The sequence below is a fragment of the Ornithorhynchus anatinus genome, chromosome 1 (assembly GCF_004115215.2).
Source record: "Ornithorhynchus anatinus isolate Pmale09 chromosome 1, mOrnAna1.pri.v4, whole genome shotgun sequence".
Classification (NCBI taxonomy): Eukaryota; Metazoa; Chordata; class Mammalia; order Monotremata; family Ornithorhynchidae; genus Ornithorhynchus; species Ornithorhynchus anatinus.
In genome coordinates, this window is record NC_041728.1 from 39,637,300 (window position 1) to 39,650,492 (window position 13,193).

Below are 13,193 nucleotides of genomic sequence, written 5' to 3' on the forward strand. Positions count from 1 at the left end.
TGACTTTATTTGAATTGTTTAGCCTACAGCCTCCTTGACTATTCCCTCATAGTAATAATGATACCTTCAATTTTTATATAGCTCTTTTATTTTCCAAGACATCAGTCATCTCATTTTATCCTCATAACATTGGGGTGAGATCAGGTGGGACAGGTGTTATTAACCTCATTTACAGGTAAAGAGAATGAATTCTAGAGCCTTAAGCGACTTGTCCAACAGGCTGGTGGGATTGCTGGAATCAGGTCACCAGTCTTCCATCCCCAGCTTCTTTTTCAGTAACTCATCCGGCTTCATATCCTGGGTGACAAGGCTGGGTCTAGTTTCTCAATGTTACAGGTTGTCCCAACCCCATGTGACAACAGGACTGGACAGTCAATCAATCCAACCTGCCCCCTTTGCCCTTCAGAAATGCTGTGAGGAGTCCTTTCAACTCTTTAGAAGAAAGGTGTTTGGGGAGTGGGAGGTCCTAGTTGTTCAGAAATGCTCTCTAAGAGTCAGGGCTGCCCAGCTGATGACTTTGCAGAGACACCCAGAAGATACAGTGAAGACCTTCCTTGAGGCCAAGGAACGCCCTCTCCCTTCATATCCAACAGACGATCACTCTCCCCACCTTTGAAGCCTTATTAAAAGCACATCTCCAAGAGGCCTTCCCTGACTAAGCCCTCATTTCCTCTTCTCCTATTCCCTTCTGCATACTCTTTGCACTTGGATTTCCACCTTTTCTTCACCCCACCCACAGCCCCACAGCACTAATGTAAATGTCTGTAATTTATTTATATTATTGTCTATCTCCCCCTGTAGACTCTAAGCTCCTTGTTGGCAGGGAACTAGTCTACCAATTCAGTTAGAGTGTACTTAGCTACCTCGTCTGTAAAATGGGGATTGAGACTTTGAACCCCACTTTTTTCATGGACCGTGTCCAACCCGATATTTGCTTGTATCCACCCAGTGCTTTAGTACAGTGCCTGGCACACAGTAAGCGCTTAACAAATACCATAATTATTATTATTACTCTCCCAAGTGCTTAGTAAAGAGCTCTGCACACAGTAAGTGCTCAGTAAATACTCTTGATTGATTTGTAAAATCCCAAAGGGGGCCTGAACAAAGTCCATTTGAAGCCCCCACAAGCTCTGCACGGAGCAGACAACACAGTAAAAACTGGCCCTGCTTGTGGTCAGGTATTAGAGCAAGACTGTTTGTTAATGAGATGGGGGAGGTCATTTGGCCTCCAAAGATATTAAGGTGGAAGGACTAATATTGTCCAACTAACAGACCAGAGGCATACATCTTAAATCGAAGAAAACAAACGGCCAGAAAGGGAGCTCGCTGATTGTGAGTTTAAAGACCTTTTCTAATCTTATTAAAAAGAGTATATGCAAACACTCTCAGGGAAGCCATAAACCCATTACCTCCCCGACCCCTCCCTCTGCTTACCTCATCCCTGTTCTCCTTCCCCACAGCTACCCCAGACCCATCTCAGCAACACACCCAGGCAGTTCACAATCACACAATACTTTCCCATCCCTTGTACCTCCCCCTCTCTCATCCCCCACCCCTCAGTCCACTCTAAATGCAGCCTGTCAAGCCCCTGCTCCTTTGAGGGCCAACTCTCTCATCCTTGACCTATTCTCAACCCAGTAACCGCTTCTCCTCACCATCACAGAGACCTGGATCTTTCTCCAAACGATTCTCTCTCTCCCCTGTCCCGAGGAAGCCTCACCAACTGCCACTCCTCCATCTCAGCAGGCAGTGGGGAGGCGTCAGCCTGTTCCTTGACCTCAGATGCAGCTTTCAAGCCAACTCACCCCATCCATCCCTCACCTTCTTCGAAGCTCACGTCATCCACCTCTGCCATGTACTACAATTACTAGCTGCTGTCATCTCCTGCCTCCTGGTCCCACCTCCAATTTTATGAGGGATGTTGACACCCTTCTCAGCTCCCCCTTCTCTTCTGCCTCCCCTATGCTGATCCTCGGGGACTTCAACATCCACATCTTCCTGCATCCTCTCACTCAACTCTGTGGCCCACCGTTCCACCCCACCACAGTCACTCATCTTACTTGGACATACCCTGGGTTGTATCATCACTAGTCATTGTATGATTTCTAGCTCCTCCGACTGTGAAATCCCCCTCTCCATCCACACCTCTGAACCTGCCTTCTCTCCCACGGTGTCATTTCCTGCAAACTGTCCTTTCACCTCTCCAGATTTCAAGATCCCCCTCCATTTATCCCAGGTCATCACTCCCCATTTGCACTCCCTTTACAACTCTCCTTTTTTAGGTAATAATTGTAGTATTTGTTAATCCCATGCGATATGCCAAGCACTCTTCTAAGTGCTGAAAGATACAAGATAATCAGGTCAGATACAGTCTCTGTCCCACACAGCACTCACATTCTGTACAGGAAGGGGAAAGGGTATTGAATCCCCATTTTACAGATAAGGTAACCCCTCTGTAACAAAGGGAATTTAAGTGACTTGCTTAAAGTCACTCAGCCAGCACAAGGAGGAGGTGGGATTAGAACCCAGGTCCTCTGACTCCCAGGCCTGTGCTCTTCCCCCTAGACCATGCTGTGCCTCTTTTTGATGCACAGATCCATTACCTCAACTCTGCCCTCTCCATTGCGCTTAAAACAGTGCTTGGCACATAGTAAGCACTTAACATAGACCATTATTATTATTATTATCATTATTATTATCTCCTTAGTGGAGGAATAAGGAGATAATAATAATGATAATAATAATAATAATAATGGTTCCCAGCTTCCCATTTCACTCTCTCTGCTTCTGTGCTCCAGGCCCACTTGAAATGAAATCTTAATTTCAATTCTGAATTCTTACCTGCTATAACTCTGCCCTCTTTTCTACTTAGTACTACTTCTACTCTCTCATCAACTCCCATACCTATTGCCCCCATCAGTTATTACAGACCTTTAGCTCCCTACTGAAAACCCCAGTGGCCTCCCTCACCCCACCATCCCTAAAGGTCATGTCTGTTTTGTTGACAAAATCAAAACAGTCATGGATGACTTACCAAAATCTTTCTCTCACCTTCACGTCCATTCTCCAAACCCCAGCTAGTTATCAGGAAGATTTATAATAATAAAAATAAGAATTGTGGTATTTGTTATGCGCAAACTATATGCCGGTCACTGTACTAAGCACTGGGGTGGATATGATCAAATTGTGATAGACATAGTCCCTGTCCCACTAGGGGCTCACAATCTCAATCTCCCTTTTACAGATGAGGTAACAGAGGCCCAGAGAATTGAAGTGTCTTGTCCAAAGTCAAACACCAGACAAGTGGCAGAGCTAGGATTAGAACCCATGACCTTCTGACTCCTGGGCCTGTACACTCTCCACTACAGCATGCTGCTTCCCTCCCGCTTTCTAAATCTCCCCCTCTACTGCACCTCCAATGCCATCCTATCTCTCCACCTCCAAAAACTTGAGACTACTCTTCTTATCTCCTTGGCCCTCATCTTCAATCACTGTTGGCTCTTTCCCCTCTGCCTTCAAACACATCCGTGTCTCCTCTGTGGATCTCATTGCACCATCCAGATATCACCCCATCCCCCTCCTCCCACTCCTGTCAGAAATTCCTGCTGTGTGCAACCACTGTCTTTATTTCCCTCTCATTCAGCTCCCTCCTGGGTTCTCTACAGTTCTTCTTCTGCCCATTTTGCATCACTAAGATCACTCCTTCCAAAGCCACCAATGACCTCCTTCTTGTCAAATCTTACAGGCCCCATCCTAACTGTCCCCAATCTCTCGGCTACTTTCAACACCATGGACCACTCCCTTTTCCTGTAAACACTATCTAACCTTGGTTTTTCTAACGGTTCTCTCCCAGTTTTCTTCTGACTCTCTCACCAGTTCTTCTCAGTTTCTTTCATAAGCTCTTCCCCTGCCTCTCACTCCCTAAACTTGCGTGTCCCTCAAGACTATTTTCTCTTCTCAGTTTATCTCACTCCTGTGGGGAGTTCATCTTCTCCCATGGCATCAGCTGCCACCTCTGCCTGTGAAGTCCTTACTATGTGCCAGGCCCTGAGGTAGATACAAGATAATCAGGTCGAACACAGTCCCTACCCTACATGGGACTCACAGTCTAAAGGTGATTCACAGTAGCTCCTCTTCCAGGACATCCTATCGGAACATCAAGTTCAACATGTCCAAAACTGAACTCCTCTTTTTCCCTCCATAGTTCTCTCCTCCACTTAACATTCCCATCACAGTTGACGCCATCACTATCTTCCACATCTCTCAAACTGTAACCCTGACTTCCTGACTTTTCCCTTTCGTTTAGAGACCCACATTCAGTATGTCACCAAATCATGTCAGTTTCTTCCTTGGCAATATTTTCAGAATCCACCCCTTCCTCTCCATACAAACTGCTGCTAACTTTCCTGCCTCCACTTTATCCTCTCTCCATTCCGTACTTCCCTGATGCCGGAATCATTTCTTTAAAAAGTTGTTCTGCACACATTTCCCTCTTTCTTCATTCCCTCTCAGCAGCGGGCAGAAACTCCTGACATTTGTTTTTAAAGCATTCATTCGGTTCACATCCTCCTATTTAACTACTCTTCTCGCCACACCTCAATTTGGATTTCTTTCCTCTGAAGCTAAAATTCTCACAGTGCCTTGATCTCATTTCTCCCACCACTGCATTGCAGCTTGCCCCCAGCCAACCCTTCACATCCAACAGACCACCACTGCTCTCCCCATTGTTTAAGCCCTTCTGAATTTATATCTCCAGGTGTCCTGCCCTGATCTATTTAGACTCTCACCGCCTTTTATCCCCTCAACTGAAACTTTAGCACTTCCCTGTCACCAAACTTTTAATAGCAGTAATTATGGTATTTATTAAGTGCTTACTACATGCCCAGCATTGTCCTAAGCACCAGGAGAGATACAAGATAATCAGGTTGGCCAGTCTTTGTCCCTTGTGGGACTCACAGTCTAAGTGGGAGGGAATAGTATTTAATCCTCATTTTATACATGAGGGAACTGAGGCACAGAGAAGTTAAATGACCTGCCCAAGGGTGCACAATAGGCAGTTAATAGGGAAGCAGCATGGCTCTGTGGATAAAACTCAGGTCTGGGAGCCAGAGGACCTGGATTCTAATCCCAGTGCCACTGCTTGCCTGCTGTGTGACTTGGGGCAAGTCACTAAACTTCTCTGTGCCTCAATTCCCTCAACCACAAAATGGGGATTCAGTACCTGTTCTCCCTCCTACTTACACCATGAGTCCCATATGGGGCCAAATGATCTTATACCTACCCCTACGCTTAGAACAGTGCTTGACACATACTAAGTCCTTAACAAATACCATAAAAGAAGTATTCACAACCCCTCATAGCATTTATCAACATATCTTTAGACTTTCTAACCTGCTCTTTCTTATCGATTATTTATTTTAGTGTCTCTCTTCCCTCTGAAGATTTTAAGCACCTTGCGAGTGGGAATATTGTTCTCTCCCAAGAGTTTAATACAGTGCTCACCACACAGAAGATCCTCAACAAATATTATTAATTGATTGAAACACTATAAAGGAGGAAAGCTTATATAAGGGTTCTTTAGAGCATTTCTGGAAAAGCTATGAGTTGTTAATACACCCCTTTGCCACCCTGAAGACCAGGTCAGTTGCTACTATTTCAGCAGAGAAAACAGGACCACTTTCCAGTTTGTACACCTGCTCCATGCAGGTGTTCAGGTTTGGCGGATTGGACAGCATTTTCTTCCTCATTTTGGGGATGTTGTCGGCGTAAGGCCCAGCTCTTTCAATAGTTAATCAGTTTAGCTGGCTTATGTTTTTATTCAAGATTATCTGGATAGCAAGAGTATTGTGATTGTTACTTATGAATGGATCTCGGTTTGCTAGAAATTTGAAGTTCTCAAGCAGTTGTGATGGGTGCTGCTTAAATAAGGGATTTTCTTCTGAAGTAATCTTTCCTTTCGTAAATGTTTTTTTGGAAGGCCTGTCCAATGAAATATCTTCTTTGAGGAGAATTATATCTTATTTAGAGGTTAATTTGTCAGAGCATTTCTCAACTTTGGATTTCCTTGAGGTAGAGCCTCATCTTTACATCTGTTCAAGTTAGTTTGGGGGCATTATCTGGACATTCTGGATTAAATTTACTGTCCTGAAAAAGCCACCTTGTTGCAACTGAAGAGTGAGCACTCCATTTCCCTCTTCTTACTCTGTACTTTGTAGTTTGGATCTGTTTCTTTGTCCAAAGGCAGCATATGGGGTTCTAACAGTAAAAGTATTGTTCAAGATGCCTATAGCTCCAGCCATATGAAAACTGCTTACAGGACACACTCTGAGGAGAGTCCAGATCGTTCAGAAAATACATTGTGGACAGGGAATGTGACTACCAACTGTGTTGTATTGTACCCTCCCAGTACACTAAGTGCTCAATAAATACCACTGACTGACTGATTGATCAATAAAGCAGGTCCCAGCACATCCACCAAGTGGACCCCTGCCATTTTCAAAATTGAATAAAGAACTGATTAGCAATTATCCCATACATCCCAGCTGACCTTGACTGCAAATGATTCAGTACCCACATTCCTCTGGAATGTGACCCAGATAGACTTGGTAATATGACCTCCAACTAGTCATTTTAAACCATCGGGGACTAAGTCTCAGAGCCTTACTAGTCTTCTGCAGTCACCTTTTAGCCCAGAGGATTTAATGATCTCCATGAAACAAAAACTCCATTCGGTTTTATGATACCCTTTAAACCTACCCGATAAATAAGTTTAAAAATTTACCAGCCCACACAAATCGTTTACTATTCCTCTCATCCCATTTGGAGGAACACGAAATGAAATCAACAGTCAAGTTGTTGTTTCTTTAGGCAGCTCTGTTTCCATGCCTGCTTTGTGCTGGGAATGTGCTTCAGTATTAGATTAAGTTTGTATATTTGCTCTGCTAGAAGACCAGAACCTTGTTTAGGTCCAGGGTTCTGCATCTGCTGCCGATCCCCTAAGAAGATATTAGAACCACATTAAAGCACATTAGATGGAGTGAGACACTCTCAATTAGTGTCCTGGCTTTACAGCGAAGAGGCCATCTTCCTCTTAAAAGACAGAACAAAAATCCAGAGTTATTGCGTAAAAAACATTCATCAATTGATGAGCTATAGAGAAGCATGTGGCCTAATGAAAAGAGCAAAGTGTTAAGTAAGAAAACCGAGCAAACCCTGTCAGTTTTCTCTCAGTAGTATTTATTGAGCACTTACTGTTTGCAAAGCACTGTATTAAGTGCTTGTCAGTACTCTGTCTGATTTTGTCAGATGTTGTTCAGATGTCAGTGACAGAGATGGACAAATTGTGCCAGAGGTTTTGATTATGTAGAAGAATCTCAAGGCACTGAGATGCCTTTTATAGAGGGACTTCCTTTGGCTTAATTTGCCTTACTTGGCAATTAAAAATAGATTGAAAATGAAAGTTTTCCTCTGAGGAGTTAAAAAGCAAAAGAGCAGGCAAACTGACATATAATCACCCTGAAGAACTGGAGGGGGTGAAAGCCACAATCTGTCAGATTTGGTTGCCCAAAGCTAACAGTTATTCTAAAAATACAACTGCCGCTTCTGTGCTGATGATTCCCAGATATACCTGTCTTGTCCCAACCTCTCTCCTTCTATACAGTCTCACATCTCCCCTGCCTCCAGCACAGCCCCACGTAGAAGTCCCACCAACACTTCAAACTCAGCACGCCCAAAACTGAACCCCTCATTATTCCTGCCAAATCCTCTCCTCCACTGAACTTTCCCATCGTAGTTGACAACCCAACCACCCTCCCGCCTCCTGCCCGGAACGGCGGCGTTATCTTTGACTCCTCTCTCTCTTTCTACCTCCACATTCAGTCTATCACTAAATCCTTCCCCCACTACATCACCAGGATGTGTCCCTTCCTCACCATCCAAACTGTTAGCACATTGGTGTAGGCATTTGTAATATCCCAAATCAGTGACTTCATCAGCCTTCTCGTGGGTATCTCTGCCTCCATTCTCTCCCCTCTCCAGGCCCCACTTCACGCTGCTGCCCGTACCGTTTTCTGAAAACATTGTGCCGCACCCATCTCTCCACTCCTCGAAAACCTCTTTGGTTGCTCATTCCTCTCTGCCTCAAACAGATACTCCTTCCACTGAAATGGCCGTCTCTCTCAATCAGCTCTCTCCCCTCTATCCAATCTGCTCTCCTCTATACTCACTCCTTGACCCCTGTACTCCTGCTTGCACTCATCCTTCTCAAGCCAGTCTACTCACTGTACTTCGTTGTCATCTCTCTCCCCCAAAGAACCTTTGCTCATGTTCCCCCTTTTGCCTGGGACTTACTCCCCGAGGATGGGGTTGGAAGCGGCGGGGAGAGGTCAGGCCTATCCGAGAGAACTAAGAGAATTGATGGGCAGGAGAATAGGAGCCCAAAAGATTAGGTAAGAATTATAGGGGTGAGGCTGTGAGTGCTCATAATATGCATCTGTGGTTTTTGGAGGAGTAAAAGTGATCAATTTATTTGGGATGTGGAGTGGAGCAGGCTGGGACTTAATAAAACATTCCTGTTTGGCACTGCCCCTCACTGGGGATCTGTATATTAACATCTTTAGACCCACAAAAATGTAAATATAAACCAGGGCTGTCATTTAGTGGACAGCTGGGGAATGTCCTGTGCTTGACTGGGTCATGACAGTTTAAAAATAAATACTCATAACCCAAGAAGGTAGGAAAACTACTTTAAGGGAGTCCTTACCATGTCAAAATGCAGATTAGTTCAGGATGCAAACTACTCCTGAGGTTTAAGAGAGGGGTCTATGGAGACATATTCGGTAGAAGCGGCGTAGCCTAGTGTGTAGATCCTGGGCCTGGGAGTCAGAAGGACCTGGGTTCCAATCCCCACTCCGCAACTTGTCTGCTCTGTGACCTTGGGCAAATCACTAAACTTCTCTGTGCCTCAGTTACCTCATCTGTAAATTGGGGACTAATACTGTGTGTGGCCCAAGTGGGCCATGGACTGTATCCAACCCGAGTAGCTTGTATCTCCCCAAGCCCTTTGCCTGGCACATAGTAAGCACTTAACAAATACCATTAAAAACAATATAAGTGCACTTTAGGCCATTAAACAGTGGCTAATGGCACTTAGATATTGTCATGACTCAAGAGGTCTTGGGACTCACTATTAGTTCTTCTCTCCAATCAACCCTATAGTGTTGGGAATCAGTAAAGAGGGTGTATATGTGAAAAAAAGTAATAATTTTACCATTAAACTATAATATGTCCATTATAATACTGTGCGCAGTCTGGACAGTGCATCTTAGGAAGAATGCAGTTGGGCTGGGGAAAGTACAGAGAAGGGCACCCAAGATGAACATTGGCATGGAATAGTTTTCATATGACTGAAAAGGTTGGGATGCACCAGTATGGAAGGATGATATCTGAGGGAATGGCGTGACCGAAACGTACAATGTAATGAAGGATGTGTTAAAGAGAAATGGAAATTGCTGTTGACAAATCCCAAAAACCAAGACAAGCTCAAAGTAAGAAGATGAATGGTAGGTTTAAAACAGAGAATAGAAAAACTTTTGTAATGATACTAAAAGTGGCATTTGTTAACTACTTACTGTGGACAATAACAGCACTGAGCACTGGGGTAGATACAAGTTAGGTTGGACATGATCCCCACCCAACATGAGGCTCACAGACTAAATAGGACAGGGAACAAGGATTGAATTGCTATTCTACAGATGGGAAAACTGAGGAACAGAGAATATTAATGACTTCCCCAAGATCACATGGCAGGGAAGTGACAGAGCCAAGATTAAAACCCATGCTCTTTACTTGCAAAAACTAGCCCTAATTCAAGCAGGATTTGTATGTATTTATGGACAAAAACCTGTAGATGAAAGTTACTAGATGGAAAGTTGAAGATACGAGAGAGAAAAGTTCATGGTGTTCAAAAGTCATGGTGTTGAAAAGCTTAGTGATAGTTAAATAGGTACGTGGGTAACAGATCCATTATTTTATTAGAGTAAAGTTGTGGTTATTTGATGGTATGTCCGAATCCATGAGGATGGATGTTAAGGAAGGGAGCCATTGCAGTATTCCTGCAAATAACCTTTCTTGCCACATTGGAGAAAAATATTGGGATAGATGGATTATTGCTGTATTATTTCCATTATTGAATCCTTCCATAAAAATGGTTGTTACCCTTAGTCTTTTCCAAGCTACGCAACTCTAATTCTTTTAAACTTCCTCAGGTTCTATTCAACTGACTCCCTTTTTTTTTTTTTTTTTTACTTTTTCTCATATTTCTCTTAGACAACAAAATCAAGCACATGATTCTAATGTGATCTTGACCCACTGTCAGGAAGGATTAGTTCTTGACTCTTGCAGGTCTCCAACGGCTCCTTCCCCTCTGCCTTCAAACATGCCCACGTCTCCCCCATCCTAAAAAAACCCACTCTCGACCCCACTTCCCCTTCCACTTATTGTCCTATCTCCCTACTACCCTTCCTTTCCAAAATCCTAGAGCGAGTCATCTACAGTCGCTGCTTAGAATTCCTTAACTCCCATTCTCTCCTGAACCCCCTCCAATCTGGCTTCCGTTCCCTCCACTCTACTGAGACTGCTCTCTCTAAGGTCACCCATGACCTCCTTCTTGCCAAATCCAATGGCTCCTACTCCATTCTAATCCTCCTTGACCTCTCTGCTGCCTTTGACACTGTCGACCATCCCCTCCTCCTCCACACCTTACCTTACACTTGGCTTCACAGACTCCGTCCTCTCCTGGTTCTCCTCTTATCTCTCTGGCCGGTCATTCTCGGTCTCCTTCGCAGGCGCCTCCTCCCCCTCCCATCCTTTAACTGTTGGAGTTCCTCAAGGGTCAGTTCTTGGCCCTCTTCTGTTCTTTATTTGAGAAGCAGCTTGGCGCAGTGGAAAGAGCACGGGCTTTGGAGTCAGGGCTCATGAGTTCAAATCCCAGCTCTGCCACTTGTCAGCTGTGTGACTGTGGGCAAGTCACTTAACTTCTCTGTGCCTCAGTTCCCTCATCTGTAAAAGGGGGATTAAGACTGTGAGCCCCACATGGAACAACCTTATTCCCCTGTGTTTACCCCAGCGCTTAGAACAGTGCTCTGCACATAGCGCTTAACAAATACCAACATTTATTTATTTACACTCACTCCCTCAGTGAACTCATTCGCTCTCACGGCTTTGACTACCATCTCTACGCAGATGACACGCAGATCTACATCTCTGCCCCTGTCCTCTCCCCCTCCCTTCAGGCTCGCATCTCCTCCTGCCTCCAGGACGTCTCCACCTGGATGTCGACCCGCCACCTAAAACTCAACATGAGCAAGACTGAGCTCCTCATCTTCCCTCCCAAACCCGGTCCTCTCCCAGACTTCCCTATCACCGTGGATGGCACGACCATCCTTCCCGTCTCTCAGGCCTGCAACCTCGGTGTCATCTTTGACTCGTCTCTCTCGTTCACCCCACACATCCTATCCGTTACCGAGACCTGCCGGTTTCACCTTTACAATAGCGCCAAGATCCGCCCTTTCCTCTCCACCCAAACGGCTACCTTACTGCTACGGGCTCTCGTTATATCCCAGCTAGACTACTGTGTCAGCCTTCTCTCTGATTTCCCTTCCTCCTCTCTCACCCCACTCCAGTCTATTCTTCATTCCGCTGACCGGCTCATCTTCCTGCAGAAACAATCTGGGCATGTCACTCCCCTTCTTAAACAACTCCAGTGGTTGCCTATCAACCTCCGCTCCAAACAAACACTCCTCACTCTAGGTTTCAAGGCTCTCCATCACCTTGCCCCCTCCTACCTCTCCTCCCTTCTCTCTTTCTACCGCCCACCCCGCACGCTCCGCTCCTCTGCCGCCCACCTCCTCACCGTCCCCCGTTCTCGCCTATCCCGCCGTCGACCCCTGGGCCACGTCCTCCCGCGGTCCTGGAACGCCCTCCCTCCTCACCTCCGCCAAACTGATTCTCTTCCCCTCTTCAAAACCCTATTTAAAACTCACCTCCTCCAAGAGGCCTTCCCAGACTGAGCTCCCCTTCTCCCTCTACTACCTCTACCGCCCCCCTTCACCTCTCCGCAGCTAAACCCTCTTTTCCCCCCATTTCCCTTTGCTCCTCCCCCTCTCCCTTCCCATCCCCTCAGCACTGTACTTGTCTGCTCAACTGTATATATTTTCATTACCCTATTTATTTTGTTAATGAAATGTACATCGCCTTGATTCTATTTAGTTGCCATTGTTTTTATGAGATGTTCTTCCCCTTGACTCTATTTATTGCCATTGTTCTCGTCTGTCCGTCTCCCCCGATTAGACTGTAAGCCCGTCAAATGGCAGGGACTGTCTCTATCTGTTGCTGACTAGTTCATTCCAATGCTTAGTACAGTGCTCTGCACATAGTAAGCGCTCAATAAATACTATTGAATGAATGAATTCAATTATAAATATAAACCAGAATCATCTTAGGCTTTTTTAAAGAACGTTGCCATGCTGACTAATTCACAGAGTAAGGATCACTGTGGCACCTAGGTCTTGTGCCTAGTCTCTACAAACTCTAGACTGTAAGCTTCGTGCGGGCCGGGAACATGTCTACTTTGTTATATGATTCTTTCCCAAGTGTTTAGTTCAGTGCTGTGTAGGTGCTCAATAAATATGATTGATTACAAAAAATACTACCTTGAGGACACAGAACCATATTGGTGCAAAGAGAGAAAGCTGAGAGTAGTGGGAGAAGGCAACTATGTCAGATAGAGAGGAGCCACCCTGGAGCACCTGTAGGCTTGATAGGGCCCGTTCTTCAAGAGAGCGTATGTGTCACATGGAGAAGTGTGGATGGATCCTTCCACCCCAGAGTCTGTCCACCATGATCTGAGGTGATGAGTTCATATTTCTAGGTTTGGAACTCAAGACCATGAGCATTGGGATCTTCAGAAATACATTGTGCATGCTTAATCCCCAGTTTAGAGAGTTCTCCCAAAGCTCATTGTCTTCTTTCCCCCCAATTCCATTGTTCACCTGCACTTCCTCCTTGTTGTCCTCCCATCCCTGCATTGTTCTAAACTGGTTCCAGGACTTTGAACAGAGAGGAAATTACTCCAATGCCCTTTTCCTTTCAGACCTGTCTGATAATGAGTTTTTGTGACCCTCCACCCCAGTCCG

The 13,193-nt window shown here is 45.2% G+C and overlaps 1 protein-coding gene across 10 annotated transcripts in view; it reads left to right on the plus strand.

Moving 5' to 3' along the window:
* TTLL5 (tubulin tyrosine ligase like 5) overlaps positions 1-13,193 on the plus strand; it is a 234,578-nt gene that overhangs the window by 172,053 nt on the left and 49,332 nt on the right. The gene's annotated exons all lie outside the window — the stretch shown is intronic.